Source organism: Astyanax mexicanus, chromosome 1 (genome assembly GCF_023375975.1).
Source record: "Astyanax mexicanus isolate ESR-SI-001 chromosome 1, AstMex3_surface, whole genome shotgun sequence".
Lineage (NCBI taxonomy): Eukaryota > Metazoa > Chordata > Actinopteri > Characiformes > Acestrorhamphidae > Astyanax > Astyanax mexicanus.
Window position 1 is genome coordinate 69,754,531 of NC_064408.1, and position 15,259 is coordinate 69,769,789.

The following is a 15,259-nucleotide window of genomic DNA, read 5'->3' on the forward strand; positions in this document are numbered from 1 at the left end:
AAGTACTTATTTCAAGAATGTGATGCTGAATTTAAAATGGTCATGTCATACAAAAGAAAAAACATAACAGCATTATATTTGTAAATATGACTGCAATAAACATATTTAACATTAAACTATTACTGTACTTTGATTCTATTAGTTGATAGTTGTATCTATAGAAACAAGCGTACAATTAAATATGTGTAGAGAAGGTATAACTTGCTTTTAGAGCCTACTCAGAAAATATAAATAAGAAAAACTATACTGGTGGGTGTGTAATGCTCTCAGGGAGTAAGATATAAATTTACTGAGGAGGAGACATCAATGAATTATTAAATTATCTTTATTTTAATTGTCTTTATATTATTTTAATCTTTATAATCAACACATTTTCCTTATAATTAATGTAGATGTATTTATATATTTAAGTATTACAGTATGGAGGACCAAAAATGACATACGTATAAATAAATAAATAAATAAATGCACATATAAATGTAGAAATAAATAAATGTTGAAATAAATAAATGAATAAATAAATAAATGTTGAAATAAATAAATACATATATAAATACACATAGAAATGAATAAATAAATAAATATATAAAAAATAAATACACACATGAATAATTGTATAGGTAAATAAATAAATTAATAAATACATTTCTAATTTTTTATATTTATTTTTATTTATTCATTTATATGTGCATTTATTTATTTTTTCATTTATTTATTCATTCATTTATTTCAACATTTCTACATTTATTTATTGATTTATTGCCACATTTATTAATTTATTTATTTCTGCATTTGTATGATAGTTAGGTAGGCGGTCCTATCCTCGCTCTAAAGCAGGATTGGTTTTTGAGCTGCAAAAGTTTTGGTTCTACTGCTTGTCACTACCCGATCTGTACCCCCTGCCCGATTTGTTCCGCGCATGCGCACGCATGCGCATTGCAAACTGAGCAGGGGCACAGATCAGGTAGGCAATGCCAAGTTGTGGTTCCGCTCACACTGTCGCAAACAGCTTGTAAAACGCGGTTTCAAAATGAAGGACTTAAGTTTTTACAGAGCTCTGAAAGAGTACATTTTAAGTGGAACATTTACTCCACCATGCAACAAAAAAATGTGCAAGGAAATGCGGCGTGTGTCTGAAAACTTCATAGCAAAAGGTAAGTTAAAATCATATCATATTTTAGAAAGGTTTGCGTTAGCTGAGGAAGCGAAGTGTCCCGTTATGTGAACTAGTTAGTATAGCTAGGTTAACTATGCTAGCTAATTTAGCTCGGAGTATTTTATTATATCAATAAGTAATTAAATATGAAACGTGTTTTTTTTTCGGCAGACAACCGATTGTTTTACACTGGACCAAATAAAACGTATATGAGACTAGTTGTTTGTACTGAGGAGGAAAAAAGGTCTGTTTTGATGGAGTGCCATAACTCCGGCACCGGCAACCACAACGGTGTACGAGGCACGAGAGACAGGGTGATTGCTGGATACTTCTGGCCTACCCTAATGAAAGATGTAACTGAGTGGGTATGTTGTGAAGTTATAACACAATTTCTTATTTATTTCCAGAGCGTAAAACTGCAACACAGTACATATAAATGTTTTATTTAGTATAAATATTACAGTATTATTCATACAAGGCTGAAGTTGGTTTGATATTCGCAGCTCCTGATTCGTTTGGTTGTATGTACACTACCTTCCATCACTTACTTTCTCCAGTTTTACTTTAACGTGCTGTTCTAGTGTAATTCATTCATTTACTAAGTAGAAAATATCTAAACTAGAGAATTAGCCTCATACTTTAAGAGAAAACCTGGCATTAGCCTGGCCAGAGCTAATTGTATACTGTATAATATTTATTTTAATTATTGAATATATAATTAACAATTTAATATATAATGAAAAAAATATTTAATAAAATTATATTTTAAAAACCTTTGTGAGCCATACTGCACAAAAAATGAATAAAAAGCTAATGTTCCAATGTGATTTCAAATAATTTTTTCATCTTGGGCCTGACCAAATACACATGATATGAAATTGAAGTCTCCTATGTTAAGGAAAACCTAGAATTAGCCTGGCCTGAGCTGATTTTATACTGTAAAATGAATTAGCAACATGACATACGAGCCATAATGCACCAAAAATTGAATATTAAGCTGACGTTCCAGTATGATTTTGAAGGACTTTTTCATTTTGGACCAGAACAAATAAACATGAGATGAAGAGTTCTAGTATTCACAAAATCGCACTGGAATCACTGGCTTTATATTCATTAATTTTTGTGCATTATAGCTTGTATGCCATGTTGCCAGTTCGTTTTAAAGTATAAAGTATTTCAGGTTCTTCTTAAAGTAGAAGACTAAAACTCATTATATCATGTGTATTTGGCATGGCCCAAGATTAAATATCCTTCAAAATCGTACTGGACCATCAGCTTATATTAAATTTTTGCTGCATTATGGCTGTGTATGCTATGTTGCTAATTCATTTTAAAGTATAAAATCAGCTCGGGCCAGGCTAATTCTAGGTTTTCCTTAAAATAGGAGACTAGAATTTCATATCATTTATCAGTATCAGTATTTGGTCTGGCCCAAGATGAAAAATTTCTTAAAATCACACTGGATTTTTTTTTTTGAGCGCAACGGCTTTTAAAATATTATTGTATTTTTTAAATTATATATAAAATTTATTAATTTAATATTCAGTAATTAAAATAAATATTTTACAGTTAACAGTTAGCTCTGGCCAGGCTAATGCCAGGTTTTCCCTTAAGGTAGGAGGCTAATTCTCTATTTAAGATGTTTTCTACTTAGGAAATGAATGAATTACACTAGAACAGAAAATAAGTGGAAGGTCGTGTATATAAAATTGCATTTTATAACATAATGTATATTTACATAGTTAATAAACAGCTGTACTGCTTTTCTTCATTATAGCGCCTTCAGTGTTGATATGTGAGGTGTTAAATATAATATGCGGAACAGTTTGTGAACGCTCCCTTTAGTTCACGGTGGTTCAGTGAAGCGGCAGCTGCGAATATCAAACCAACTTCAGCCTCATATTATTTATTCAGTAGAAACAAAAGAAATCTTTCATAGATAGTTACCAAGATTCTGATTTTGTATAAAAATAGTGTAACAAAAACAAAGTAATGTAACGACAAATATTATTGTGCACGAAATTATATAGCACACCCCTTGTTCTAATATGTATTTATGATATGCATTTTATTTTACTTTTTGTACATGTTTAGACACTGTCCCAACTTAATTCTTCTTTTTTTTTTTAGGTGAAGTGTTGTCGCCGCTGCCAACTAAATGACCCCATGAAGACGGGGACACCAGTGTTACATTCTATTAAGGTATTCCAAATTCTGTTTTGTTTAATAGAGAAAATAAATGTTTTGAAAGGTAATGGAAAATATGTGTTTAGGTGAAGGCTGCATGGGAGGTGATTGGCCTGGATTTAATTGGCCCACTGCGAGAAACTGGTCAAAAAAACAAGTATGTGTTGACCATGACTGATTTATATACAAAGTGGGTTGTTGCTGAGCCACTGCAAAATAAGACTGCAACTGAAGTGTCAGCAGCCATCATAAAGACACTCTACTTGTTCGGCATGGTCAAGAAAATTATTACTGACCAAGGGAGAGAGTTCGTTAATGAGGTAAAAGTCTAGTATAATGTGAATTCTTAACATTGATATTTATCTTAATTAGCACACATGTTTTTCTGACATTCTGCTATGCACACTGTATTTCCTTTTTGATGATTTGCACACAGCTGAATGAAAACATCTTTGCAACTCTGAAAATCAAACATGCTGTCTCAAGTGCCTACCACCCTCAGACAAATGGGCAGGTAATTTTCAACATAATTTTATTTGACATTTCCCTGTAATGTTAAAAAAAATTAGGAAATGTTTTAATTGTTGTTGTTTTTTATATATATATAGGATGAGCGAACAAATCAAAATGTCAAACGTGTATTGCGGAAGTATGTAAATGAAAGCCATAATGATTGGGACATCCATTTACCTGCAGTTGTGTATGGTACTAACTGCTAAGCAAGTGGGTATTCATTATACATTCATTATGGTCGATATATAATGTAATCGATATATAATGTTTTATTTCTGATAACTTAATTTGTTTTTAACCAGTCTTCAACCAGGCACACCCCGTATTTCTTATTCTTCCATCGGCACCCTCATTTGCCAGAGGTTATGAACGCCTGTCCCATGGGAGAAGACTTTAAAATTGCTGACCCAGAAGATGATCTTGACACCCGAGTAAATGAAATGAAAATTTTAAATGAGAAGGTTAGGTCCAAATTCATGTAGTCTGACCACAGAAGTTTTTTTTTTATTCAATGGCATGTAGTAAAGTGTAATTTTTTTTTTTTTCAGGTGCTTAGCAACATTGAAAATGCGCAGAAAAGACAACAAAAGTCTTACAGGAACCGTAAGAGAAAGCTTATGAGCACAATCAGTCCTGGCACCCTTGCTGACCGCCACAAAGGTCCTTTCACTGTGGATAGTATCTCTAAAAAGGGTGTGGCATCAGTGGTGAAAGATAATGGGACTCGATGTTGCATCAATGTCTCACGGCTAAGGCCTTTCTACAGGTTGGAAAGTAAGAGCTAAGTAGTGTTTTTTTTTTAATGGTTGACATGTAAGGTGTATATTGTAAAGTTTATTTTATTAATATTAGACTTACTTTTTTTTATTGTCTCTTCAGATCATGGAGCAGTTCCATGTGTGTCACTTCAGGACCATGAGTATGGTACACCTGATGAAGCAACAGGACCATCCTTATGCTTTTTCTGGAGAGAAATGGGAAAAAGACTTGGGTCCTCTCCAGGAAAAACTGGTAGGGGATGATTCCACCTAGCCCATTCCAAATTTCACTCTCCTTCACACACTGTTAGACACTACCAATAATTTTTTGCAATCGTATATTCAGACCATCTCTCACATACTTACACTCTCACACCATTCTCACCCCCCCTCCCTTGCTAACTCTTTTAATTGCAGTTGAAATATGTCCTGGACAAAAGCCTTCCAGCAGCAGAATTGATTGTTAAAGATGACAATATCTGTCTTACACGTGAGGACTTGTGGAGTCTTGGGTTAAATCAGTGCATGGAGTCTACTGTAAGTATATTCATGTTGCAGCATGCTTGCTCAAAGGCACAGAAATAGTTTTTTTTTGTGTGTAATTTATGCCTTTATTTTGTTTTATTACGTCTAGATTGGGAATGCATGTTTTAAGATCATCAGAGAAGCTGCTCAAAAACATGTAATTAATTACAGAAGCTCAAACATTGTTATTTTGTATACTTCTTCATGGGTACTTGTATACATTTGCTAATCTTGTTGTGTTGTAAATAGGGGAAAGATGTTTACATTGCTGACATGTATGTGGTTCCCACATGGAAAACGATGAATGTGGACCCACTCTCAAGTTTACCGGTAAAGTGAAGTTAAACACACACACAGACAGACAGTTGCACATTAATGCAATGATTTCTGTACAATGCACAGTAGTTGAATGGTTGCATTTTCTTTCTCTACACCAGAACAATCTGTGTTCCAAGGATGCGATTTTGTTCCCTGCATGGAGTATGCAACAGAATCAACTGGATCACTATTTGCTATGTGTTGAGTTACAGTTTCAAAAAATAGATATTCAGATTTTTAGAATGAAGTTTGTTGATTAGCTTATCATTTTGAAATATGTCCATTGCAGGTTTTACTGGTTGTGGAGAGAGAGATCATTTTTCTAGATTCTGTACTCCCTGGTGGTTTTGGAGATGACTCGTACAAAACGATATTTAGGTTAAGAGAGAGGAAAAAGTTGCCCTTGTTCAGTGGCTTTTACCAATAATATTTTACGCAAGAGCCATGTTCTGTGGCTGCTGATTTACACAAAAGCCTTGTTCTATGGCTGATGATTTACAAAAAGCCTTGTTCTATGGCTGATGATTTACAAAAAGCCTTGTTCTATGGCTGAAAATTAACAAAAAGCCTTGTTCTATGGCTGATGATTTACAAAAAGCCTTGTTCTATGGCTGAAAATTAACAAAAAGCCTTGTTCTATGGCTGATAATTTACAAAAAGCCTTGTTCTATGGCTGAAAATTAACAAAAAGCCTTGTTCTATGGCTAATGATTTACAAAAAGCCTTGTTCTATGGCTGATGATTTACAAAAAGCCTTGTTCTATGGCTGCTTATTTATAGCTTTGTTCTTTTGTTTTATGTTTACGCAGAAGCCTTGTTCGATGGCTGTAGGATTAGGTCTCATTTTATGAAACAAGACCATGGAGAACAATTGTATGACTATAGGTTTCAGTAAGTGTGTGTCCATAATTAATTTTTTTTTCCATTTTATGTGCAGACATATTGCAGGCCAGATTGACCCAAGACCCTGGACAGAGAAGACCGGCAGAAGTTTTGATGTAAAGCCTTTTCTTTATTTTCTTACTGGGTTATATAAAACTCTGGACATCAGTTGGCTTAAATGTAATGTAAGACTATAGATATTTTCTTTTGAAGAGAATTTTCTACTGTGATTTTGGGAAACTGAGCCATGACTAGCCCACCAGTTGATACTTTTTGCTATATTCATTCGTCTTCTTTCCACCATACATTCTTTCTTGTCCAGACCTAGGGACTTTCTGTCTATTTTACACAATTTGAAACAATCTCTATCTTCAGCACATCTACTTCATGTATTAATGGCTTTTGGCAGTAACTCAGTAAGGGGGAACCTAAGCTTACTTTAGTGAAGCACTTGTCTACATCTGTTTCTATTGGTTCAACACCTTTACTTAACAGTAATATTTAATATTTTGTTTCCAGCACTTCCCTCAACAAACTTCTGGGAACTACTGTGGCATCCTTATACTCATTGTAAGCATCCTTTTAAGTTGTGATAAGCAGCATTTTGAGTTATTGGGTATAATAGAGAGATTTATTTTTTTACAGTATGCCCTCTGTATCTGCACCAATACCCCATTTATCTTCACAGAGGTCAGTTGCATCTATTAATATAGAAAAAATATTTCAAACCCCACCCCAATTGTCTGATCATTGTTATATATGTTTTAGAATGATGTGCCATTAATCCGCCAGTGGTGGTGCATCTTACTGATGGAAAGATTTCAGATTGAAGGGTAAGGCCACTCTGCTAAAGTATTCATGCCTTTTCTGCATTTTATTTCATTTGATTACCTGCTGATTAAGTTTTTTGATTCAACAGACATGGCCAGAGGTTTGCTTTCTGGACTGACAGGGCTAGCAGGCTATTGCAAGGGACCCTTCAGCCACTTTTTAGGGTATCTAGGTCAATCACTTCAGACATTCCACCTCATGTGCAAACCATGGTCAACCGCACAGCCCAAGAAAAGAAGCTGGTAGACTTTGCTGTACAAGACCATGGAGTCCGGCAACATTTGTTGGTATGTTTGTCACACATTAACAATGTTTGTTATTTACAATTTGCACATTGTTTTACCATTACAGTGTTATAAGCAAATAAGCAAAAGGCCTTATAATTCATGCTTGTTGTCACCATGTGTTGGGGGACTTTTTTTTTTTTTTTTTAATGTGGATTTACAGTCCAAAACTTTTAACATAAACTACTTTTGACATTCAACTAGAAATGTTAAATGTTTGCTCATGTTTTGATGAAGTGCTTTTGGCACTTTGCCTTTTGACCTAAGGGTGTACTCTGTGGAAAAGAGCCTTCGAAGTGGCTCAGCAGAATCCAGAAGGGATCATCTCTACGGGTGCCAGTGTACCTGGACTCGGAGGAAGAACAGGACTCCCTATTTTTCTATCTTCAGGATGTCCTGAAATCTGCACCAGTAGAATTCCACATTGAGGATCAAGTGCAGTTCATTTTGGATGTTTTGTTCCCAGAGGTAAGGTTACTAGGTATGCAGTAAATATCTATTAACAATGTTAAATAGCCTGTTGTGACTTAAGTTACATAAAAATTTTAATCAAATGTATCTTTTTTTAAAATCCAATAGAGTAGTACTGTGAGACCATGATAACCACAATACATTTTCTCAGACAGTTATTGGGTCATTTTCAGCAGTGATACTAACGCTAATGCTGGAGTTTTTAAACACCTCAGTTTCACTTGCTTGACCTGAATAGTCCACCGGCGGTGGACATCCAGTGAGCATTGATGAAGGACTAGAGTATTGACAGCACCAACTATGCAGCAACAGACTCAGAGCTTCTATCTGACTTTACATATACACTGTGGTGCAGATAGGTAGGAGTGTCTAATAGAATGAGAGACAATAAATGGACACAGTGTTTAAAAACTCCAGCAGCACTGATATATCTGATCCACTCACTGTACCAGCACAACATGCACTAACACCTCATACACCACCACCATTGCTAATCACTTCTAATCACTGCACTGCAGTGCTGAATCTTTATAATGCAGTTTTATAATTTATATTTAATTTTTTTAACCCTTTTGTTAGTGCATCACCCAAGCCATGTCTACACTACAGGGAATAACTATACAAGAGGCTGAAGAGTTGTTTCTTTCAGGTCCTAACTACAGCAGAAGGTAAAAACAGTTACCTGTGTTTGAAATATCTGTATGAATGTTTATTTATTGTGACTACCATTTTAATTGGGTGGGTGGTTGCGTGTTTGTGTCGGGGTACTTTGAGTTGGGGAGGGTGGGTTTTTGTGTTGTGGTGGGTGTTTGTGTCGGGGGGGTTGGGTGTGTTGGGGTGAGGTGGGGTGGGAGTGGGTGAGGTGGGGTGTGTTGAGGTGGGGTGGGGTGTGTTGGGGTGAGGTGAGGTGGGAGTGGGGCGGGGTGAGGTGGGAGTGGGGCGGGGTGAGGTGGGGTGAGGTAGGGTGGGAGTGGCTGGGTGGTTGTGTGTTGAGAGGGATGTTTTTCTTTTGTTTTGCTTTTTGCTCTCATGCTTTCTCTGAGAAGAAAATAAACTGGTATTTTGATAAATGTGTTGTACCTTATTTTTAATGGTTAGTAGCATATTGATACAGGACCACATTTAGAGACATGGTATTTGGTTCCCATTTCTAAACATTCTGCTGTGTATTTTAAGCAAAAATAAATGTTTTTTATTAATAAACTCTTTGTTAGCTTGAGGAATACTACAAATGGTCAAAGACCACACCACCACCCCATATAATGGATATAACCCAAACAGGTTTGTTATAATGGTAAACAAATTAAATTTTTTAAATGCCTCATACACCCTGTAATACTAAATTTGACAAAGCATAAAATGCACAGTTTATATATCAACTGCTCAAGAACAAAGAACATTATTTTCTAGTTGATGTTTGTATTTTACTTATTTATATCTCCCAGTCTATCTAGATTACAGAAAGATAAACTGCTAGTTAGCCTATGCGAATTATTGTGTTCTGGCTCTATTTATTTATGAATTTATTCATTCATTAATTCATGGTAAGCATTATAAATTGATACTTGAGCATGTAGATGTTAATCTTATCGCTAAAGGTGTAATTAAGTTAATAAAATGTGAAGTAGTTTACAGACTTGGCATATGTAAAAAAAACACCACATACATACATTTTAATAGATTATTTTGTTTGATTTTCGAAATATTTCGTTTAAACACCTATCAGTCTATCTATAATTCAGAAAACGGAAGTTAAGCTTGAGCAGCGACCTCACAGAGCCGAAAACTGTTGACGCATGCGCACAACGGCTGGTGTAACAGCCGTGGCTACCTGATCTGTGCCCCTGCTCAGTTTGCAATGCGTGCGCATGCGCGGAACAAATCGGGCAGGGGGTACAGATCGGGTAGTGACACTGCTCCTGCCTTGGCCTGCAGCGGCGACATTTTTAAGCTGTTGACCCTCATTCATTTTCAGCAGTTGTTACTGCAGTAGGGGTTATAGCCGCGATGTTGCTGTGCCGTCCCTTTTGTTCTGTCTCACTGATACCGGAAGTACAGGACGGTGGAGATAAATAAATAAATGAAGAAATGTGGAAATAAATAAATAAATAAATGTAGAAATGTTGAAATAAATAAATGAATGAATAAATAAGTGTTGAAATAAATAAATGAATAAATGTTGAAATAAATAAATGAATGAATAAATAAATAAATGCACATATAAGTAAATATATAAATAAATATATAAATAAATAAGAAATGTATTAATTTATTTATTTACCTATGCAAATATTCATTCATTCATTCATTCATTCATTTATATGTGCATTTATTTATATATTTATTTATTTATTTCAACATTTATTTATTTATTCATTTATTCATGTATATATTTATTATTTCTACATTTATGTTTGCATTTATTTATTTATACTTATGTCATTTTTGGTCCTCCATAGTACAGCTCAAACACACACACACAAAAACCTATACAGTATGTGTGTATATGTACAGTACTGTGAAAATGTTTTAGGCCGATGCAAATTTCTTAAAACCAATCATCTCAATATTAAGTTGAGTTAATATTGAGTTTTACTTGGCAAAGGTACCACGTATTAAAACAGATACAAATAAAAATAAATACGGTAAAAAGTAACAAGAAGTCCACAGGTGCCAAACCTTTGTTTGGGCGAACCTATTAAACCAATGTTTTTCATAGTACAAAGTAGGGCTGTGAATCTTTGGGAATCCCAAAATTCGATTCAAAATTGATTCTTAGGCCCAGTCCTGGTCCTACGTTCAAAAAGACACTGGGCCGAGTCCGGTGACCGAATCTCAGCCAGCTTTGAGGAGTCAGAAACCGAATAAGGCCCAGACTTGGTCCTGCGTTCAAAAAGACACTGGGCCGAGTCCGGTGACCGACTCTCAGCCAGCTTCGAGGAGTCAGAAACCGAATAAGGCCCAGACTTGGTCCTACGTTCAAAAATACACTGGGCCGAGTCCGGTGGCCGGTTCTGGGCCACCTTTGAGGACAGTCAGAAACCAGCTAAGGCCCAGTACTGGGCCAGCACTCGGTGGCTATCTGGGTTGTATCTTGTCAAGGCAAAATTTGGTCAAATATCATGGCAATTAAAAATAAACAATGTCACTATGAATAATTAAAACCGTTTGCTGCACCTATAGATCAACCACGTTTTCATTGCATGCTTATTTTCCTTAAGTAATTATTTTTTATATTTGTAAGGGCCACAGGGCACAATATTCTGATAATGTCTCAGGTCTGCTATTCCCCTTACATCCACTTGATGTCAGTGTTAGACATTGACTAAAACCCTGGCAAAGAAACAGAAAACAACTGAAATGTACTAAAATGACCATTCTTCACTCTGTTTTCCATTTGCAAAACCATACTGCACTTCCTAATATGCAATCCAGGTTTTTTATTTTCCAAATTACACACATGCACACACACACATGGCTGTCCATCTTTTGATATTCTTGTTGTTGTTTTTTTGTACAGTACTCACAGTTTGACATGAGCAGCATAAAGCTTTACATGATGGAAATCGATATATGTTCAAATTAAGGGAATTATTTTGGAAAGTAATGGCTCACTGCTGTCGAGCCTCTCCGCTGCCGCGGCCGAGCGTTCTCCGTGGCCGGGACCCTCGGCTGAGCACTGCTGCAGCGAACAGCGGAGGTTCTCGACAGCGGTGAGAGCTTATCCTTGATGTAGTAAATAATTCCCTCAGTTTTAATAAATTGTTTTGTTAATTTAATAAATAATTCCCTCAGTTTTAATAAATTGTTTTGTTAATTTAATAAATAATTCTCTGAGTTTTAATAAATTGTTCTGTTAATTTAATAAATAATTCCCAGTTTTAATAAATTGTTTTGTTAATGTAATAAATAATTCCCTCAGTTTTAATACATTGTTTTGTTACTTTAATAAATAATTCCCTCAATTTTAATAAATTGTTTTGTTACCTTAATAAATAATTCACTCAGTTTTAATAAATCGTTCTCTTTATTTAATAAATAATTCCCTCAGATTCAATAATTTATTCTGTTACTTTAATAAATAATTCCCTCCGTTTTAATAAAATGTTCTCTTTATTTAATAAGTAATTCCCTGAGTTTTAATAAATTGTTCTGTTATTTTAATAAATAATTCCCTCAGTTTTAATAAAGTATTGTGTTACTTTTAATAAATAATTCCCTCCGTTTTAATAAATCGTTCTCTTTATTTAATAAATAATTCCCTCAGTTTTAATAAATTGTTCTGTTAATTTAATAAATAATTCCCACAGTTTTTATAAATTTTGTTAATTTAATAAGTAATCCCATCAGTTTTAATAAATCGTTCTCTTTATTTAATAAATAAATCCCTCAGTTTTAATAAATTGTTCAGTTAATTTAATAAACAATTCCCCAAAAAATCGTTCTGTTAATTTAATAAACAATTCCCTCAGTTTTAATTAATTGTTCTGTTAATTTAATGAATTATTACATTTGTTTTAATAAATCGTTCTGTTAATTTAATAGACAATTCCCTCAGTTTTAATACATATTTTTCTTTTAAATAAGGGAATGGTTTGAATAAAAATTAATGAAATTGTTTCACTTGTGCAACGTGTCTCATTTCTTTTATGGTTGATATTGTGTAAATATGAATGAGTTTGTTTAAATGTTATTAAATGTTATTCATGTTGGTACTTACATGGATGAAAATAGTAATCTACTAAAATAAATACGAAAACCTATTTAAATATAACTGGAACATACTTGGGTTGTGGGGGCAGCTGCTAAATGGTTGTTAGAATTGGGTTAACTGCACTTACATTAAACTCTGAAATAAAATCAGCAATTGCTGTTCTGGACAGTATGCAGATCTTTTTAGTTTTAATAATGTTTCATGTTCTTTCTGTTAAAAACTCACTCTGAGGAATTCGGAGCACTACAGAGCACTGACTGGTGTGTCACGGGCCCGTATAGGGTACTACAATCAAAAGTGTTGCAGTACTGAATACTACATACTGGGCAGTGTGTAGTATGCAGTACGCAGTATTGTAGTATGAGGGCCGGAGTGGCTAATCGGGAGATTCGGGAGGATTCCCGATGGGCCGGCTCGAGTTTGGGCCGGTTGGACGAAAAAAAATTTTTACCCGTCACTTATCCTTATTCTTGCATTAATTTCCATTCAACTACGTATGCACTCTCTATTCATCTGACAGCACAGCCCCTACTTCACAGTAGATTAGATGGGTTTAACCATTTGAGGGAATTCTCCTCTCCCAAATGTTTGAGTTGGTAGCATCCACCAGTGGTGTTTTCTGAAGTGATAAAATTAAATACAGCAACAGAATAGCACGAAGCAATCAGTTGTCTGTGATGGAGGGTAAAAAGAGTCCAGGCGGAGCCGAAAAGGCCAGATTAAAAAAAAGAAAGAGGATGGAAGAAGAAGCTGCCAAATGTTTAAAATTAACAAGCGTGTTTTCCAGAGGACAGACTCCAGCTGCAGCCGGTAAACAGAGATATGGAAATAATCTCGAATCGTCAGCTATTGGGCAATGTTTGCAATGTCGATTTAGCCTAGTTTATTTTGTAGAGCCCAATACACATCATTAACCTCTTAACACGCCCTGGCCCGCCGGTGGGCCAGAAATATGTTATAGTTAATAACTTGCTGTGTTTATGAATAATTATGGACACCAAATATGCCATTTTAATAAACATTAAGGGCGAAATATGCCTTGTTTATTAGAATAAAGGTTCATAATTTTGAATCTGGTAAAGCGTTATATTCTGTCTTTAAGCTACTGCTTTGAGGATTCACTATTTCGTTTTGATCTTTTTGAATTCGTTAAATTATATTTCTTTTAGCATTTTGAGCTTAGTTTAGTTGGTTATTTTCCTATTTTATATCTATTTGTCTGTTTTTATTAAATGTTGTTATTAGCTTATTAGCTTCTAGCTTGTTAGCCTTCCTGCTCCGTGGAAAAAGCTGGATTTGGGCATGAAACTCCCGGGCTGAAAAAGGGGCCACTCCTGGTAGTATGCCATTCCGAATACAGCCATCGACTGTGTATAGCTGGACAGAGCATGGTCTCTCAAAAGTGAAGCCACTACAGGTCGGGCGCCCCCTGCTGTTCGATTGCAGAAAGCTGTGTAACCCCACCCATCCCCATAGGTTTTAATAGCAAAACAGACAACGTTTAATCACATTTTTCCAATATACTGTAATTCTACCTCCATTATTTAAATGCAACAGCTAGTGTAACCTCTATTGTCATATTTTTATATCCCCACAGAAGTCCTTTTTTATAACGTTATTTAGCTCTATTCAAAAAGGTGTGGTTATTGTAAAATGGCTGGTTATGGTTATTTGTTTACAGTCTCTGCACAAACACCTTTCCTTCATGTTTGTTGGTCTGTTGTGCGCAAAACAATCACGCATGGCTAGAGGCAGGAAACGGAGAAACAGAAGCGCAACAGTGAACATTTTCTCTCGGCCTGTAGGGGGAGCCTCGTAAAAAAAAGACTCTGCTTTTAAGTTGAACAAGTTGAGGTTCAAAAGTTCTCTTTTTCACTGGTGTCCTGCCACGTCTGGTGGTCACATTGTACTCAACTTTTATTTATACTACACGCTTCATACTCAAAATATGTGTAGCTAGTAAAGAGTTGCTATGCATATTGTATAAAGATGAGGCAAACCAAGAGCAGAATTTAAACATTTTCATATATCTAAATGTGGAACTGCATAACTTTATAATCAGTGGCTGTGAAGAAATCATTTTCCCTTTTATATAGAAGATCTAGTAATTCAGTGAAGCAAGATGCAAAGAATAAATAAACAGTGACTGAGGGGTGAGCCATTGGTTCCACATTCCATCATAAACAAAAATGGCTGCAAAGCATATAATAGTTCTGAGCCTGTCTGTGTTCCACAGACACACACACACACACACACACACGGCAGTCTATGAACTAAACAGTCCACCAAGTTATTCCTGGGTTTTACGCAGAGAGGAGAATCTACTGAGGCATACAACCCCCTCAGGCTAATCTCAGCACTCTTACCCAGAAATAAAACTGAAAAGGCAAATTAGATTTAGTAAGTACGTTCACGACCAATTGTGTTTGTGTTGCTCAGAGTTTGCTCTTAACCCCATTCTCTTCACCCTCTAAAACCTTCACCCAGATACTGTTTTTAGGATGTACAAAAGGGATTACACACCTGTGGGTCTGGAATTATTGCACGGGTGGGCAAGATTGCTGCAATACTGAAAGCAAGTTTCAAACCATATGTAAAGCAGCTGAATAAAGAGGCTTTT

General features: G+C 35.3%; 1 long non-coding RNA gene across 1 annotated transcript; it reads left to right on the forward strand.

The window, feature by feature from the left end:
• The first annotated feature begins 5,710 nt into the window (after nt 1-5,710).
• Nucleotides 5,711-7,898, forward strand: LOC125802510 (uncharacterized). Its single transcript, XR_007439645.1, has 5 exons — nt 5,711-6,455; nt 6,859-6,909; nt 6,985-7,029; nt 7,108-7,172; nt 7,259-7,898. It is a non-coding gene; the product is annotated as an uncharacterized LOC125802510 (long non-coding RNA).
• Nucleotides 7,899-15,259: the final 7,361 nt, after the last annotated feature.